Source organism: Cyanistes caeruleus, chromosome Z, assembly GCF_971803275.1.
Source record: "Cyanistes caeruleus chromosome Z, bCyaCae1.hap1.1, whole genome shotgun sequence".
Lineage (NCBI taxonomy): Eukaryota > Metazoa > Chordata > Aves > Passeriformes > Paridae > Cyanistes > Cyanistes caeruleus.
The window spans coordinates 63825019-63843945 of NC_141732.1; the positions used below are offsets into that span (position 1 = coordinate 63825019).

The 18927-nt window shown below is 41.0% G+C and overlaps 2 long non-coding RNA genes across 4 annotated transcripts in view; both read right to left on the bottom strand.

Annotated features, from left to right (window-relative positions):
* The window catches only part of LOC147648517 (uncharacterized), a 60117-nt gene that overhangs the window by 22714 nt on the left and 18476 nt on the right, over positions 1 to 18927 (bottom strand). The window contains exon 3 of one of the 3 annotated variants that reach the window (XR_015280642.1): positions 2202 to 2391. The exons of 1 other annotated variant lie outside the window; for it this stretch is intronic. This is a non-coding gene — a long non-coding RNA (uncharacterized LOC147648517). Of the gene's footprint in view, positions 1 to 1033; positions 2392 to 18927 lie in introns of those variants that run through there. One more of the 3 variants, XR_015280641.1, reaches the window with a different exon arrangement.
* Positions 8223 to 10380, bottom strand: LOC147648518 (uncharacterized). The gene is made up of 2 exons (XR_015280648.1): positions 10266 to 10380; positions 8223 to 9804 (listed from the first exon to the last, which is right to left on the bottom strand). It is a non-coding gene; the product is annotated as an uncharacterized LOC147648518 (long non-coding RNA).

Below are 18927 nucleotides of genomic sequence, written 5' to 3' on the forward strand. Positions count from 1 at the left end.
TTGTTTATTCTGGATTCAGTCCAGGACACAAGGCTGGTCCTAGATGGCTGCTGTTGACAAGAGAACAATGTATGACTGATCATGTGAGATTATTCTGATCACAAAGCACCTACACAGTTTATTTGTGCACTGGGGCAACACAGAAGCACATATAAAAAGTCCTCTAGACTGAAACATCTTGCTTTTTCCATAGAGAAGAATATAAACAGCTACCAAGTGGACAAACAGAAACATTAGGCTATGAGGCAATACTTGACTTTCTCAGAAAGTTCAAAAGGTTACAGAGAGCTGTCCCCTTTCTCAGCCTGTCTGTGGGGCAGCGATTTAGATTTCAGTCCTTGGTGCCACCCACAGAGTTTGATAAGCCTCTCTGAATTTCATACTTAGGCTTTCTGGCCAAAAACACTCGCGATGGGAAACATGGCATCAGACCCAAGCAGAAGGTGCACAGAGCACATGTTCATGAGGAAGACCAGGGTCCTTCTTGCAATGGAGGGGGGACTGATGGGAGTGACAAGAACCAGGATATTACCCATGACATTGCTAGTGGTGGACATCAGAACTGCACTTGCTCAGTACATGCAAAGGATTTGATCTGGTAACATTTGCTACTGATATATTCCAGTATCAGTTTCTCAGAAGCACTTCAAGGATTTAAATGTCTCATTTCTATTATGGGCAGTGGGACTGAGCATGTAACCCCTCTATGCAGTCATATAAATTTCACCATCAGTAACCAATTTTTGCAGCACTCCAAGGGATTATCCCTGATACAAAAATCTGAGATGGAGAAAATCCTAGAAGCATGGCTTAGAGCTGTGTTTTCCTGCTTCCTCACCTCCCATTTATATGGTTCCTTCTAGTGAGTGTATCTTAGAGATGCTTGTACAGAATTTCTACTATAAACCTTTATCATCTCCTTGTAAAAAATCCTCTGGGTTGGAATTTAGTTTCAGGTGTATCTAAAATTAGTAGAAACAAATTTTAAATTAAATTAACAATGTAGGACTTAAAGGAAACCTCCAAATTCTTTGAGCTCAAACCCTGGTTTTTAATCTTCTTGCCTTGAAGTGCAATTATTTACAATGTAATTTCTCTAAGGTAGCCTTAAACATCTTATCATGGTTAAAAATAAAAATTTTTGGGTATATCTACATTTAAAATGTGATTGTGCTTGGAAAGGAACTTTTCCCTCCTAAGAGACTTCGGCATATATACATTCACATGCCTTTCCTAGGAATGCAGATTAAGAAAGATCTCATGTCTGATGTCATATTCAAAGTATCACAAATATATGTAAGCACTTCAGAGGAGACAAAAGCCTGTTCCACTATTACCTTTTACTGTTACTTTTACTGTAACCTTTGGGGTGAGATAAAGTCACTATACTGTGGGTTTATGTGCTCAACTATTTCAATGCCAAAGGATTCTGACTTTTTTTGTGACTCACAATGAATAACAAGGTGTATAAAGTAGAAAATTTTTATGCACTAACTAATGGTTACATTTTGCAACAAACAAGCCCGAAAAACCCAATGAAACAAAAACTGCCGACCAGAATCACCAGCTGTACAGGTTTATAGCTAGGTACAGACAACTCATGGAGGTGATTTTTCCAGAGTTTTTCTTTCCCATCAGACTCTCCACTTCTGCATCTTACTTTATGCAGCATGGATGTAGCTATAAGCTGTAAAAAGAATTCTTCTGAGAGAAGTTTATAAGCTTCACTGTGAATGAAATATGGTACAACCTGCTGCCAAAATTCTCCATCTGACATCAAAGATTACTTTAAACACCTGACTAAATGCTTTTAGAAAAGTTCATCACATCTTAAAGTCTTATGGGCCATACATCACAAAATTAAGTAAATTAAGTAAACTAATTTATTTAAAATAAATTAAGTGCATTTTTAAATTAAGTAAATAAGGTAAAATATTTGCAGAAGAAAAAAAAATCTGATAAACCATTTACTGCCAAGGTCAGTATACATCTGTCATCAGCAGACCTCAATTCAGAGACTATCTGAGCTCACATGCACTCATTTCAGAAGGGTGGGATTATAATACCTGTAATGAGCCCAAACATGAACTATTTGGAGAATGGGAATAGAAAAGTATTCAATTAGCAATAAATATGGGAATGGGTAAATGAAATAATAAATGTGTTTAATCAGTCTCGGTCATATATGATAAAGCATATACCTTGGAGTGTAATATCAACAGGAAAATGTTTTGCTGCCAGATAATATGGAATATGTTGGTAAAAACTGGTTTCAGAGAATTTAACAGAAATTCTCCAGTCTTTCAGTGTCTGAGTTCACAACAAGGTTTTGTAGCCGTCTTCCTTTCTTCTGGATCCTGCCTGTGTGTAGTCTGAGGTCATTCTTTTCACCTGAAAGCAAAAGGCAGCAAAATTGGTATATTTTCGGTGCAAAAACTAGTTTCTGAATCACTAATCTAGACCTCAAATACTTCAATTCAATAAGTTGTTTACAAAGAAGTTCCTTCTTACTTTCTTTGTGGCTTTTGTGGGTTTAAGACTAATCCAATTGCTGGGAGAAAAATTCTGGTATCAGACACATTGCAAAGTTCTAAAAATTCCAGGTCAAGAGGAAAGAAAATAGCTAAAAAAAAAGGAAAAAGGTTTTAGAGAGTTCATGTCCTAGGGGGCATCAGCCATGTAAGAACTTCAGCCCCTCCGATGCTGGGGGCTTCCTGCTGCGACAGGACCAGTGATGGCAGTGGTGCAGCCAGCTGCTGAGCCCAGGATGTCTGGCACCACGTACCTGCAAGCAACAGGTACATGGAAGATGCAAAAATCTGGGTCCAAAACCAGCACGGCCTTCAACCCTGCATCACAGGAAGCAGGGTGCAGAAATGTTTATGCTTCTCCCAATTCTCTGCTATCTGGCAGCTCTGCACACATTTCTGCCAGGAGTTTCCAACGTGTCAGTAACATGGTGGGCTCTGAATATATTTTATGCCTCACAGTGTCGGATTAAACTCTATTATTAATCATGACAGCTCACTATGTTTCATCCTTGCCAGGAGTCTTGGCTGGCACATCCTTGTCTCCCTGTAACCAGTATAACCTCTTTTTGTGTGTGTGTGTGGGCAAGGACCCCCAACAGTGCCTGTGTCATCAGTTCTGCTGGTCCCCTTTCCTTCCCACTGCCTGAGTGCTGGGGCACCCCAGAGTGCTTTGCCTTCTCCACCACACCAGTCCCAAGACACATTCCCAGGGGATACACCATCCTTCCCACGGCACCACCACAGGACAATTTTTGCAGATCACCCAGAGTGCATCCATATAAATGCAGTTGTTCAAAATCAGGGGGTGATGTGAAGGAAAAAGTACATTTTTGTCAGTGGAAAAATCATATTGCAAAGGAGTACACTGACACCTGTCTTTCTTTAAAACTGTGTTTCTCTCACATACCAAGTGAAAAAACTATTGTTGTGATTCAGCCTGTCCTGATTGTGTACATCTGAGATGCTCAGCCTCTCATTATTAAGACATGCAAAATCTGTCAGGGTTCTGTAAAATTATTTTGTTTTGCTTCACAAGTCTCACTTCCCATATTTAATTTTAAGAGAATGTTATTCCCTTTGTCTAAATAACACAGAATAACACCCATGCTTGTTGAATTGACACAATATCTGCCTATCCTGCAGCTGCATGATTCCGGGTGTGGGGCAACCAGAAAAAAGCCTGCTATGTCCCACAGAGCATCCTACAGAGATTTCTGGGAGCTCAAGGGGCTGGGAGGCAAGGGATGGCAGACCTCTGTACAGCATACCAGCTCAAGCCTGGAAGTGCTGTTGTAGCATCTGTGCAGCATTGTGCTGTCAGTCCGTGGGACTTGTGAGTGATAGCAGCTTTCAGTGGTGACTGCACTGCTTCCAGGCTTGAACTGGCTCACCCAAAGGCATCTGACCAGCCTCTGCCCCTGCCCACATGCTCTGTTGGCTTGGCTGCCTCTGTCACTGTAGCTTCCCAGCAAAGCAGAGTTAAAATTTGCAAAGCACCAGCTCAGCCCCAACCTGTCCCCAGCTCACATGCCTTGACTGCTGTCTACCACTTCCTCCTCAAATGTTACCTCTTATGGCACTGCTGACATTGCCAATTTGTCATTGGCCTGAGAAATACCAATAGCACCCAGTGCTGCTATGTCCTTTCTCCAGAGTTCTTTATGCTTGTGAGGACAGTGATAAATCCTGCAGCAAAGCCTTTATGCCCAACAAGCCTGGGGAAAACTTTATGACAAAACTGCCACAAAAAAAAAAAAAGGAAAATACTATGCAAGATCACTGTTTTCATCATCTTGAATAACAGAGAAAACATTATTTCTAATCCATCCAGTCCGGAGCTTCTTTGTGCAGCTCTGGACAAGACTGAGGGAAGAAAAAGCCTGCTAGCAGCAGCAGTGGCAGCTCAAACAGCACCACACAGCTCTGAGCTCAGACACTGAGCCCCCAGAATGTGACAAAAGACACAATTATACCAGTAGTGTAACCTAAAACAAGCAACACTGCAGTTTTTCCATGACACTGAAGTCATGTCATACCAGTTGCACTGCAGTATTGCACAAAGTTTGTCATGAACTCGCTGACCAGTGCTCATCAGATTGTCTTCCCCTGGTTAAAATATCCCCCAGTCCCTCCCTCAAGTAATAAAATGGAGCTGCCAACAAAGCTGGCAGTGCAACTCGCTTCATTCAGAGCATGCCATGCTGCAGCTCTCGCCACAGCCAGTTCTCCCATGGTAGTGGAGGCATCACCATGGCAGCAAAACCTGCACAGGGACTAACTTCTTAGCCTCACAGCAGACTGGACACATGGACATCCAAGAAACACTCCTCACTTTGTCAGAGACTTCCATTAAGCACTAACAAAAGCTCTCATATCTTTTCCAGTTGTGCCTATTCCATGCATCTGTCATGAAACTGAATCTGGATTTGAATCCACATTTCCTCAGTACCCATTTCTCTCCTGGTCAAAGAGGGAACCCTGAAGCCTGTATCTCTTACTCAGTGTTTCTGCAACACCTACCAAAATAGGGATATGATCTCAGCTGAGGATTTCAGACCCTATTATCATAATAAGGCATCGCAGTATATGCTTCCTAGTGTCTGAGGTTTTCCTTCACCACACTTTTTTTCCAGTATTGCTAAAATAGAAATGATTTTCTGCCCAGGGGAGGTTCTGAGCTGTCACCCAAAAGTGGAAGAAATTATTAATTTTGTACCTTTGCCTCCACAAGCCTCTGGAGCAACAGCATTCAGATTAAATGTATTGACTTGCCTATTGCAAGAGGAAATTCCAGTGAGAAACCTGTTTCTACTGGTTCCAGGCGGCTAGCACAGGCATAGATCTTCATGCAGTCTGTTGTTTTCTGGAGCAAATACTCTTTCTTATGAAATCAAAAGGGGTTGATTCAAAATGATAGAATTCAGAAGAAGTCAAAAGATAAAGAACATTAAATATAGGTTAGTAAGGCAAGCAGAAACTTCACTTCTTGCCATGAAAATGAAAGATAGCCATCAAAATTTAAGGGGCACTAAATAGTTATTGGCTCTGAAGAAGTAAAGAAGGTAAAATACCCTGAATTCATGCAACCACACAAATCTGATCTTTACCTAAAAGCACATCTAACACATTATAAGGGCTCTTCCCCCATTTAATCATATGATGCAGGCCAAATCCAGCTTAAAAGAGCCCCTATCACTTCATTAAATTTGGCAGATGGCTGAACAAAGCACATTGTACCATTCTCAGCTCTCAGTTACATCATTGCCACTGCAACGAAAAATGCAGTAGTGTGTAACTGGGAGATGCATTTCCCATGTTGTGTGAAGGAAATAGCTGTACCCTGCTCCTGAAGAGACGCGAGTGAAAAGCTTTTCTCTGTATTTCAGTGTGTAACTTACCTACGCATCACTTCCCCATCATTTCTGTGAATGTAAAAAACTAGACTCCTGTCTCAGTATTATGATCAATGCAGTCATTGTCAGGCTTACAGAACTTGTTCCAAAAAGTTTCCATTTACAAGTTGAGTGTTGCTGTATGGGCTTTCTGTACTCATAAAGACAGCATCAAAAAGAATTGGCACAGTAAGCTGTCTTGAAAATAGAGAGATGTTGTGTATTAGGCAGCTGAATAATGCACAACAAGAATGCTAAGTCACCTATTTAACTCTTTCAGCAAAAAGAAGTAATTACGTGCAATTTCCCTTCCTCAGAATACGAAGTCTAAGAGGAAATTATTAATGGTAAAGACTGCTTTTGTGCCATTGGCACACATGAAATGCTCCAAAATAAGGGAGAGTCCAATTGGCAGCAAAGAGCTCAGTATTGGAGATGGAAGATCATCTTTTAAAAATCAGCTTTTATATAAGTGACCCCTATGTTACTACAGAGCTATCTTATGTTCCCTGATCCTTCACATATTTCCCAACTCCAAACTTTTAGTAGGAAAGGCATCATACACCATGGTAAAAAAAAAAAAAAAAAAAAATATTCTTTTCCTGTCAAATAGGTCTTGCATTTTGATGAAGTCAGTGGAGAGTAGTTATTTCCACTGCATATGGAAGTTTAGCTCTCCAGCACCAGATCACTGAATGCTACTACACATCTGTGTGCTGATCTGTTGACCACACCCCCTAAACTCCCCCTAGCTGGATGCAATTTGACCAGAGGTGAGCAGATCTTACACTGCCTACATGAAGAGACCTATTAGGTGTTCCCCTGGCATTTAAGAAAATACTTCTGTTCATCTCCCAAATGCTTAAATTATGGTTTCTTTGAAGGACAACTTCAAAGATATTTTTATTTTGTGTTTGTGACATTTTAGTGAATTCATTACACACAATGGTGGCTTCTGCCATGTAATTTTCCGGTCCAACCATAAGTTTCCTTTTAAAAATAGAAGTGTACGGAAGAGATATGAAAAACATTTTCTAGTATATTGCTCATATGTTCAGTGTTGTGGCCTGGAATATTATATGACCTGAAGGAAGGAGAATTAACAGTATGTCACAGTGATTTTGATTAAAAAATACGTCCAGATTTATGAAAATGGCATGGCTGAATTGCTCAGAGCTCCATGGAAGCTTATGATGAGTTTAGGAATTGAAAAAACTAATCAGATTTTTTATGAGTTCCCAGTGATGCTGTCAAACAATTTAATTGGAAGGAGTCAAGACAATATTTAATATCTATTTCAAAATGGGCCTTAGTAATGATTTCTTTTTGGCATAACATCGTAGTATGGTACTTGACAAACAGATCAGGTAACTTAGCACCATTATAATACTGGGGAAGAGGGAGAAAGAAGGGAGGAGGAGGGAGAAAAGAGAAATAAAAGCCACATCGAGATACTTAGACACTCTTAACACTTTCAAGCAAACAGGGTAATTGCAAGTTATCATACTGATCCTGGGCTGCCTCCACCTCATCCCCAGAAAATGAGGGCAAGATTCACACACCTCCCGAGCTAACAAAATTCTGGGTTTCAGCAGCTTCTCACTAGAGTTAGCAGGGAAAGGAAAAAATACCCCAAAGTTAGCAAAAAAATGTGTCAGCTCCCACTGGACAAAAGAAAAATCAGACCTTGTCTGCACACACAGCAACAGGCTGTGTTTCCTGTCTCACCCCACACTGTCTGCTCACAGATGAAGTGGCTCTGCAGTGACTTTTCATTTCCCAGCCTCCAAAGAAGCTACAGAAATTCATGTGTTCCAGAATGTAATTGAGGGGGAGATAGGCAAACTGAAGGCTAGGTACAATTAAATGCTGAAAAGGAAAGGAGCAGGTCTAGGTAAGGCCACTACATGATGAGCCTGTGTTTATCTGTCACATCATTTACAGTGCTCAGGCACTTAAAGGAAATAAGTTATGACAGAATCCTTAATCCTTAATGTTAACCTCTGAATAGCCAATATCAAAAGTTTTAGCAAGTAAGAAGATGTATTTCATCACAATCGCATCTTCACAGTGACCTACTCTTGGATAACTGTAATTATATATTATTTCTGGGATTTGGTACCTTAGGGACTTATCTAACAGAAAATAATCTGATTGCTAACTGCAAGGAACAAATTTTGCAAAGCTACTCAGAATTGCTGCTCCTTCAGAGCAGGATGCAGTTCAAAAGAAAAGTACTGCCATAGTAAGTCTATTAAATAATCTTACATGAGATCGGATGTGCAAGAGATAAAAGATACAATTAAAACTGATAATTTTAATTTTAGTATTAATGGAATTAGAACAAATAGACAGATGGAAGGAAAGTGGACTAGGCAGATAGAGTGCAGCATTCTCCCACCACTGTACACCACAGCAATATTCCCACAATACAGAAGGGATGGAAACAATCCTTTTCTTCCAGTGAGAGATCTTCACATACAAAGAGTACCTGTGGTATCAAAGAGTCTTAAAGTTTGAGGAGATACTTTTTCCAAAAGCAAAGATCTGCAATCAGTTCGAAACAGTGATTTCCAGCTTCACAGTGTCAACAGGTGCAGGAATTGTGGAAAAATCTGTAGAATAACATCATAAAAACCTAAAATTTACTTATAGATGGAATGTAAGCCAGAAGATGAAAACAGTGGGACATACTTCATTCCAGTTTTGCAGAAAAAGTCCCATGGGGATTAAATCTGACAACGCCAACTCCATTTTCCATAGCAGGGTTATGCAAATGGGAGCACACAGACAGCACTTTCCTAGGGAAGCTGGTGTCAGCCTTCACTGGGAAGAGGCCTTGTGGAAATGGAGCAAGGCATTCCGAGGTGGAGGTGGGGCAGGCTGTTCCCCTTGCTACAGAGCTGCATATTTCCACACCCAGAGATGGTGTTTAGGCTTGGCTCCGACTCCAGCTGCTCAGTTTGTTTTGGGGAATGCCTCAGGAGAGTAAGAGAGCTCCTAGCACAGCCACAGCCGTGCAGATTCCCAGCTCACTCCCAGGTACAGAAGCTGCACACGCACCTCCTAAGGGACCTGCGCGCAAAGAGCCAAGAGCCTGGCAAGGGCTATGGGACCATGTAAGGCATCCATCCACGAGAAAGGTGATCATTTAAAAGGAAGTAGCGGTTTGGTGTGTAATCAGGCTAAGATCCTTAATTTTTGCCTGCAAAATGACTAATCACCATCATCCTTAATGAAGCAGAGAGTGCACTTTCAGTGGCAACTCTGCATGGAAGAAGAGTGCCACCTTCCTGTTTCTAAACCAGACCCTCCCAAATCCCCTCCACCAGCAGCCTGCCCTCCTTTTGCAGTTTTTAATACACCCAGCTCACAATCCTACTCTTTTACAGTCTTAATAGACAAGTTATCATTGAGATATAAAAGCAGGAGAAAACTGCAGAAAAGAGCATGGATATGACTCCAGTAAAAGAGAAGGGCTGTGTTAATTTGCCGGAAATTCCATTTTCTCCCCTCTCTCTCAAAACCGTGTACAAATTAGACATTTACATGATAGATGAGTATGTTCCTTTCTTAGGGAAAGTATTCTGCTGGAACTCAGAGCCCGGGTAAGTTCCATGTAATGTGGCCGTTGCCAAGGAAACTACTTGTTCTTAATTGAATAGTAGAGAAAATATTTGTGTAACTTATTGGCACATAAATTAAGGTTGCCCTTGAGCAGCCTTAAACTCACACAACCTTTTATTTTTTTTAAAACAAATTGTCCTAGTTTCTTAGATTTTCTTCTAATGTGCAAATATCATGGAAGAGTCACACCATGTAGGTGGCCCCTTCTCTGACTCTGATCACTGTTAAAGTTGCACAATGCGTAACTTCAGGACCTGAAAAAGAAAAATGTTGATTATTTCAGAGGTGATGACAATACAATCCAAAGCAAGTACAGGCTAGGCAGGAAAAAGGTAATAAAATAAGCTCTTGCAGATAAATTTTCTCCCAAAAAGACTGCCATGTACTCAGTGATGACAGTGATGATAAGCTCAGATTACCCACACTGGTGTAGCTCCACTGAATTCAACAGATTGATGCTGATTTAGATCTGCTAAGCCTTTTACTTATATGGTGTCTTTGCTCTGCTACTGTTTTTTACAACATATTCAAATTACTATTGCTTTCTAAAGCACAAAGGAAGTGGGTTTCCAAAACAAGGGTTTACTTTTGTGCAAAATCTGAGAATCAGAACAGGCTAGTTAAGCCATACTCTGCTGTTACTGATGTGAAGGATCCACAGACTTTGCACGGCCTCTTAGCAAAGGAAAACTGGGACAGATATGGACTACATCACCTTTCTCTAAACTTTCATTCTCTGGATGCTGCTGGGAAACAGGGAAGCATCATGGACTGGCTAAACCAGATGCTGAAGGTGAATTCTCAGTTAAGTAGTTCTTTTTCAGTTATTCCTGGCAGGAAAAAAGGAAAAGGCCTTAATTAAAAAGGTCATCTTGCTCTTTAACAGGAATTGTCAGGAGAGAGGCATGGGATAACCAAGTAGATTATACAGCTTGAAAAACATGCATTTTTATTTTCTCTCTCCCATACATAGGATGCTCATCAAATACCACTTATAATATTTTGAAACACTGATGTCTAATTTATTTGAAGCTTCACTGGAATGGTATCATTGAGTAAATCACAGAAAGGAGGAAATAAAATTAGGGTAGTTAGATTTGGATCTTGTAATAAATTACTTAACATCAGTAAACATTAAACTAAACTATTTAGCTTTCTCTTGGTAAATTGTCTTCTCTTAAACCATGGTCTTACTATTTCAGAGATGAGGAATGGTTCTTCCATTTGTCAGGTTCTTCAGAAAACAAATCATCATCCTGGACTGCAGGATCCCTACAACAAAGCTACTGTATTAGAAGTCCACAAAAAATGCATTAAAATAGTAGACCACTGAATATTTATAGTATTTAGCCCTATGCCACTCATTTATTTCATTTTCTTAATAAAATATGACCTTTAAAGTTCAAACAAAAAACAGATTATTTTATTATTTTTATTACGATTCCTCCTTCCACCAAAGATGAGGAAGGATAGTGATGAGTGTGGTGTCCTTTCAGTCAGTGATAAGCCACTTCAGAGTCCATAAAATCAGGTAACTGAGAATAAAGTTTGCTTAATTCAGGGTTATGTGCCTGTCAGAAAAACACACTGAATAAAATGTAGCAAAATGCTATCTGACCAGGGCAGGGAGCCCAAACAGCATCATATAGGTGACCCTGTCATTCAAGTTGAACTTGTATTAATAATGGTCCTTAACAAGCTGTCAATCTCTAAGGAGAGCCTTTTGTGCCTTTTCCCTGACGCTTTTGTGTTCGCTTACTCGATGGCCACAAATCAGCCCTAGCTGAGCTGCGGTCAGTCCTAGGGCAGCTTGGGAAAAACGAAGCTTCTTTCTCCTTGTCCTCCCTGTGCTCTTGCTTTTTTCCCTTTTCTTTGCCTTTCACTGCCACACAAATCATAAAAATTGCAGGCTGGGGTCAAGCTGTGTAAAACAAGCAGATACGAGTTTCCTCTTTGTTTCAGCGCAGAGCACAGATGGGAGGAGGGAAACTGCTGTTCCACTGAGATAACTGCCGGATAGAAAATCTGAAAGTATCCCAATGACACTGGGAAACAGGGCATTTTTCAGTCAGCAGGAAACCCAAATGGATTTCTTAATACCTGCTGAACAGTAATAGCAAACAACTCACTGAGTACTTAAGCTCTGCTCCACTTCTCCTACCTTTTCCTGTAAAATGCAAAAAAGAAAAAAAATGTAAAAAATACAAACCAAAATAAGACTAAATAAAAACTACCACGCTAAGGCCAGAAAATAATCTGAAGGTTTGGACAGGCTACAGGAAAGCCCAGCACTCTCAAAACCTTGCAGCAATCAGTGATCTTCCATTATTTCTGCAGGTCTGCTGGTGGCCTGTTCCTGGACTCCAAGCAACCGAAGTGCAGAGTGAGAAACACAAAGCTTAACCCAGCTAAGGACACTGGTATCAGCTGCACTTTCAGAGCTGTGTTCTCAGTTACTTCAAGATACAGTGATATAGAGCAAACTTCTCACTTGGCACATTAAAGGTGCTGTGAGGCTAGTCTCAACAGTGGGCTTGCTCCATCCCTTTAGACACAATATAAGAGTTCACCATGCTGTAAACTCCAGCAGGCTCTGGAGACAGTGAACCTCAGCATCTCCTGCATCTCCTAGGCTCCAACCTGCCTCTGCATACAACCCGGGTGATGTAAGGCACAGCCAAACACACCCCATCCCTGCAGGCTTTGAGCCCTGCCTGCACCCTGGGTGTAAGCAGTTATGTGGACAGACAGCCTGGGAGTCTGGGACGGCAGGATCTCTGGCCTGGGGATGCCCCTTCCCCAGCTCACAGCTGGGGTGCCATGTGACGTGTGCTGCCTGATTGCTCTTGCTGGGCTTGGTTGCACCCTGTGCTCCAGCATCACGATCAAAGCAGCACACAATAATGAGAGTGTTTGCAGAAAGGCTTCTGATCAGTCTACCCAGTCTCACTGGATTAAGTCCTCTAGGGTATGTTCAGTTTATCTTGATTTGCATTCAAAGACAGACTGCAATACCAGTTAGGGCTGTGACAACTCTTTTGACATTTCACTAGTCTAAAATCCCAGCTGTAGAGAATTTTAAATACTCTACCTCTTATGAGAACTTCCAAGTTCTCATAAGAGGTAGAGGTGGGTGGAAGAGAAGGAGAGAGAAAATATGCTTTTTATTCCAGTAGCTTCTTGCCCAGCTTACATGCAGCTATGTGAAATGACCAGGAGCATGGCTGTCCCTGCTTATTAGAAAATGATGCACTTGTCTCTTTGATATGGAAATTCAGATGATTTTTGTTAGCCATAACCATTTTTGGTTCTTCCCCCCATCCTTGAGTAAGCATGTTTCCTGTCTGGGAAAGAGACACTTCCTATGAAAACTGTATTTGCCCTTGGATACTCAACATCACAAAAATAACTTGAAAAACACAACCAGTGTAATGATTGAGACAGGAAAAAGCTGAATATCATCACAGCACAGACACATAGAGGACAGCAAGTGAACCAAATTTGGTTTGTGCAGCGACTTGTGCCCAGATTATGTTTCCTTTTTTTTTTTTGTCACCAGCTTGAGCAAACCATTTTCTCACTCTGATCCCATGTTCTGATTTTGCTGCCACTGGGATAATAATCCATACTTTCATTTTGGTATAGTGAGAAGCATTCCATTTGTGCAAAGTGCCTTGGCATTTCAGATGAAAGGGCATTTAGAAGTGAAAAGTGTTTTATTACCATTGTTATTGACTTGTTTGAAAGGCAAACCTCAGCCTGACAAGACTCTGCTAAACAAACACCACCCAGTGCTTGAGAGGCAGCAAAGCCCAATTCAATTACAGAAACCACCTACCTCTCCAAACTTTGTGAACTGAACAAATTACTAAGATCCAAATTCCACCTTTCGTTGTTAACAAGCTTAGCAAAGTGATGAAAGTCTTCTTTTCCCTTGATTGTTTTTTTCATCGTTAAGCTTGTTCCCTTGTCAGCTCATTTCTTTCGTGTATTTCTTACAACATGATTTTTGAAAAGGAAGTGGAAGCACAGCTAATTGTAGTTATCTTCTTGCATAGCAGTGTAACCAAAATAAAAAGCTGACAGAGGAGTCTTCTCAGCACTTTTTTTTGACTAGTGATGTGCATTCTCATTCTCATTCCTTGAACCACACTTTGCCACACATAAGGCATCTTCTGTTTGAAAAGATGCATGGAAATGTTGCTTCCCTCATTTCTAGCTCTCATTCTTCTACAGCTTTACACACACACAAAAATAGTCATATTGTGCTTCTTTACCTTATACTAACAGCTGAAGATTGAAGAAAGCTAGTGACTATATATTAATTACAGTCACACCTTGGACTAGCCAAGGATCAGCTGGCTGATCTAACTGCTGGTACCAGGCACCCGCATGTCAGCAGTGTGAGGCTCTGCCTCCCACCCTGGCTTCACAGGACTGAGCCACTGCTCATCCTGAGGAGGGCAAGCAAAAGCCTTGCACAAAACAGAGGAAGGGGACTGATGCAAAACCTTTGAGAACTACTGGCTTACAATAAAATCACTCAATTTGTGACCTATATTGCAGCTGACACCAGATAATCAAGGTTAAAGAAAAAAAAAGGTTCATCATTCATCAGTGACTATTCACCCTAGAGACACCTGGATAAATGTTTTCACAGACACCACTATCTAATGAAATGAGAGTAATGAGAGTAGTTCTCTTGATTTATTTTATCTATCAATAAGGCATTAGGCATTAATTACAGAAGAGGAATAGAGACTCTAACAGGTTCATCCTGCTACACACTGAACTGGATAATTCAGTCTATTATCTGGTTTTGGCTTTCATGTAGTGATGACTGTGTTCTACTTACTAATGGGGTTAAATAGAAGCAGAATTAGGTTTCTCAGACCAGGATGTTTATTATGTTTTTTTACATGCTTTATATAGCAGTATTTCTACTTTGTTTTCCAAACTGAGATTGAAAATATTTTAAACTTAGGAAAGGAAGCATACCATGTATGAAACTTTCATATACAGAAAGTATTTGTCATAATTAATCTCTTTTCACGTGCTAAGTCATACTCAGAACAAATGCAGGACTTGTAGCTTTGTAGCAAATTACACTGCTGTTTCTCAAAACTAGGTATGAGGTTTTAATTTGCTGATGGTAAAATGTGAAATGGCCTGTAGATAGGATGCTGAAGAATGCAGGTTTTATTATTGAGATGCAGAACATTTATTTAATTTATAAAGAAAGTGCAGTTAATCGGTTTTAGCAGCTGAAGTAAAAGACTTTTTTTATTCATTATTCTTGGGTGTGCCAAAAGAGAGGTCACGGAAAGGCAGTCTTTCAATAGCAGGTCTTGGCAGGGATTTAAAGGCTAACTAACTACAGTTTGGAAGTGGGGCTTTTATCAGCAGTGCAGGTAAATACCACACTTAGAAAATTACACGAGGAAATCTGCCAAGGCTGAAGGGTCTGCAGGTCATCTGGAGGAGATGTTTGAAGCCTTACCTATTTAAATTTAAAAAAAAAAAAAAAATCAGAATGCCCTTTTCACATACTAAAGTCCAGTGAAAGGGCACTATCACAAGCAGATTTTCTGATAATGGGTAGGCACAGGTGGCTTCCTGTTGTTAAAAGCATCTTGGAAATATTAAGAAATAAAAATCAGTGGGCATAAAGGTTTCATTTTTGGGAGTATTTTAGAATGCTATAGTCCTTTTATTCATTCATCACGCACCAATATCATATTAATCACAGAGCATGTGGAACAAGGACTCTGCACTATTTTCCTGCATCAAGCCCCGCGCACATAAAACTTCGCCCATCTTCAAACAGCTTGGAGATAGCTATGCCTGCAGCCAGCAGCTATTATCTAGATCAGTCTCATGAAGTTCATACTCTGTTTGAAAAGCAAGGCCTGAAACAGGAATGAAGAGAAATAATCTGCCTATTTCCACTATGCAAGGGTGCATAAGAGACCTAGCCAAGAGAAAATTTTGTAGGTAGTAAATAGTGCATGCAACTGGTGACTGTCACCAAACTGATTTTGACCCAAAGTTAATCATAGACCCTATCTGGTACATTTTCAAATAATGCTGATCCAGTAGTGGAAAAGGAGCACATTCCTACAGATAGAAGCATGGAAGCCCAGAGACTTTTCCCATATGTGTGTCCAGGCAAATGGACTTTTGCCTCAGACCTGATTTTGTGAAGGGATCAGAGGGCCATATAAATGTCAGCTAGACCTGTGGGCAGGTCTCTAGTTTGATCTCCATTTCAAAGAGGTTTATCACCCGCATCAGGTCAATTGCAGCTTTATCTAGCAAGGTCATGGAAACCTTCAAGAGTGGTGATTGAAAACCTTCCCAGGTAACTTGCTCCAGTGTGGCAAAACCTCCTGATGAAAGTGCTTTCCTTTATGCTCATCCTGGACAATCTGTGCTACAGTTGTTGCCCTTACACTTTATCTTACCACCTCTAATGGCTAGGAATCATTTGGATTTACAGTCTTACTAACTCCCTTGGAGTCATCATTTTATAAACTGCCTTTTAAGAACTTGCAGGCTGTCATAAATTCCTTACCTCCTTTTCATCAGATTAAACAAGCCCAATTCCCTCAGTCCCTCTTAAGAGGTTCTGCACTTTAGGTTTGAAGATCTTGGAGCCATCCATTGGGTTTTCTCTAGTTTTTCTACATCCCCCTTGAACAAAAGGCACAACTTGCCTTATCCATTACGTGAGCACATCTGGCCACTGTTGACTCTGCCACCCACCCATAAGTCTTACTCCTTTTCACTCTGGTGTTGTGCAGCCTGTCACTGCCCAGCCTGTACAGACATCAGACTATTCCATCCCAGCTCCACAACTGTGTGTTTCTCCTTGCTGAATTCACAAGGCTGCATGCAGTCTACCCAGTGAAATGTTTATCCATCTGTCTCTGGGGTGAAGTTCTGTCTCTCAGAATTTCAGCCATACTCCAGGACTGGTGTCATCTGCATTTTGCAGAGGAAATGCTCAGTATCATTTCCCAGGTCACTGATAAAGACATTGAACAATAATGGTCCTAGTATCAACCTTCAGGGTATCCTGCTTGCAACAAGCTGCCAAGCCACTCTTTGTCACCCTCTGGCACGGAGGAACAGCACTGGATGTACTGAATGTAGTTAACACATCTCAGAGAGCCAGAAGCAATACTGTCATAGGTGGTGACCAAAGGTGGCTTTTAGCAGCAGGTTTGGGAAATAGCTGTGATTTTAGCAGCTGCTTTGTAGAGACAAACCAAAACCCTACAACAGAGCATGGCTGACATGAGCTGAGTCTGAGCATTCTCCCTATAGATTAAACCAGATTAAATTTATTGAGTTAGAGGGAAATGATATACACCATGATCCCCAGTAATAGCTGCATTCTTCATTTCAGCGAAGTCAGTGGAGAGAAATTGAATGGCATGTTCTCTGGCTGCGACAGATGGGTGGTGGACAGGACTGACATGGATTCCTCTCAGACCTGTGGGCATCAGTGACTCAGTCTGTTTGCTCTTGTGTTAGAGACTGGCAGGAAACGGAAATGAGGCAGTGAAGACTGTAGCATCAGGAAGAATCTACATGTATTCCACTTTACCAAAACTCTTCCTAATCCTACATCCTGGAGGCATTAGCTACTTTACCCCAAGTAAGCAATTTACTAGGGAGTAAAGAAGCTCAAAGTAACACTTTTCTTTCCCAGCTGCTTTCACAAATGGAAACAGGACCCATGGGATTAATTACATTAGTTATAAATCTCTAATCTTTTGAAGATACATTTTCATGAAGAAGGGCTTCAAATATACTTCTACCAAGGAAAATGTCTGTCATAGCATAGATCATCTCTCTCCCTTGCAGCTCTGATCCCATCAAACCAACTCATTTCCCTTCAGGCACAGGGTGTAAGGCTGCACAGGAAATACAGTGTGGCAAGAGAGGCCAGGCTGTAAAAGCAAAGGGGGATAAAAGATTCATTTTCCAAGACACAAAAAATAGTTTTGTGTCAGCCAAAAAATGTCAGTATTCACATCCACAGAGAGAGACAATAGCAAAACACATATCTAGACCTCTTCCTTTAGCATACAGAGTGAAAAAAAACTTTAAAAAAACCCAAAAACCTAGGGTAATCTTAGGGTAGTTGTAGTTCTGTAGGCATCATTGATCATGGATTTCACCAATTCATCCAGTTAATAAAGGCCTTCCTTCAGAACGGAGTCATTAGGACAATGTGAGCAGGTGGCTTTCAAACTTTGAAACCTTCTGGATATTTTGTCCTGGATTACAGAGGACTAGGACTTCCATTAACTGCAGAAACATAGGCACCTCATACATCTCATTTCTGCTGTCTAGGGGTATTTACACTGGCAAACTCTCTTAATTTAATTGGTGTGGGGGAGGAAATTTCAACTCTTAAAGCATTTAGGAATGTCAGACTGAGGACTTCACAGCAGTGTGATTGAAACCGGGAGCTGAAGTGATTGCTGGAGCATCAGAGAGTTTCCCAGGGTCAAGGAAGGGGAAAAAAAGTAGTAGTGAGTTGGAACATGTGTGAGAACATGAGAAAAGCTAAGATGGGTCAGTGACCATGTCAAAGAAGGGTTTTTTTGTTGGATGGGAGGCTGGCCCAGAGTGGTCAGCATGACCTCAGAGGGAGCAGGAGAAAAATGACATGTCCCTCTTCCTCCCTTTAGCATCCTTTTCCCCCCAAGCCTAAGAAAGCTCCAGGGAAGAGAAGCCCTCTGCTGTCAGAACATACTGCTCTGAGACACACACACAAATGCCTCATGAGTTGTGCTGAGTAATTTCCCTGCTCACATGGAAACAACAAGTAGAGTGAAAACTTCAGACAAGGGTTCATGACTTTGTTTGACTAAATCAGTTGTTCAGAGAGAGGAAAAATACCAACAGAACCCCAAATAGTGTGTGTCATAGAAAAGACTGCATTCAGCCAAATGTTGAAAAGAAGCATGGGCATGGGCTGCCAACACATCTGAAAATATTGCAGCCCATTCCTGGCACAGATGTGCCAGAAGGGAGGGAGGGACACAACATTTGTTGAACAGCTATGTGATGGGATTTGAGCTGGGAGGTTTCTGTACACTTAGTCACACACAGAGCTTCTCTCAGTGCAGGGAATTAACCTGTGCCATGACAGGACATGATGCTCTATTTCTTTCCAAGTCTTTCTCAAAGGACCATGCAAAGCTGAATTAATTCCCCTATGCAAAAATTTTCTGAGACATCCTAGCCAGAGATATTTTCCCTATTCAACAAGAGAAGGAAGTGATTTTGAGTGCTGAATTTCTATGTAATATTTGCCATAACATCACTGAGAAACAGCCAAGTGCCTAAGCACATGCCCA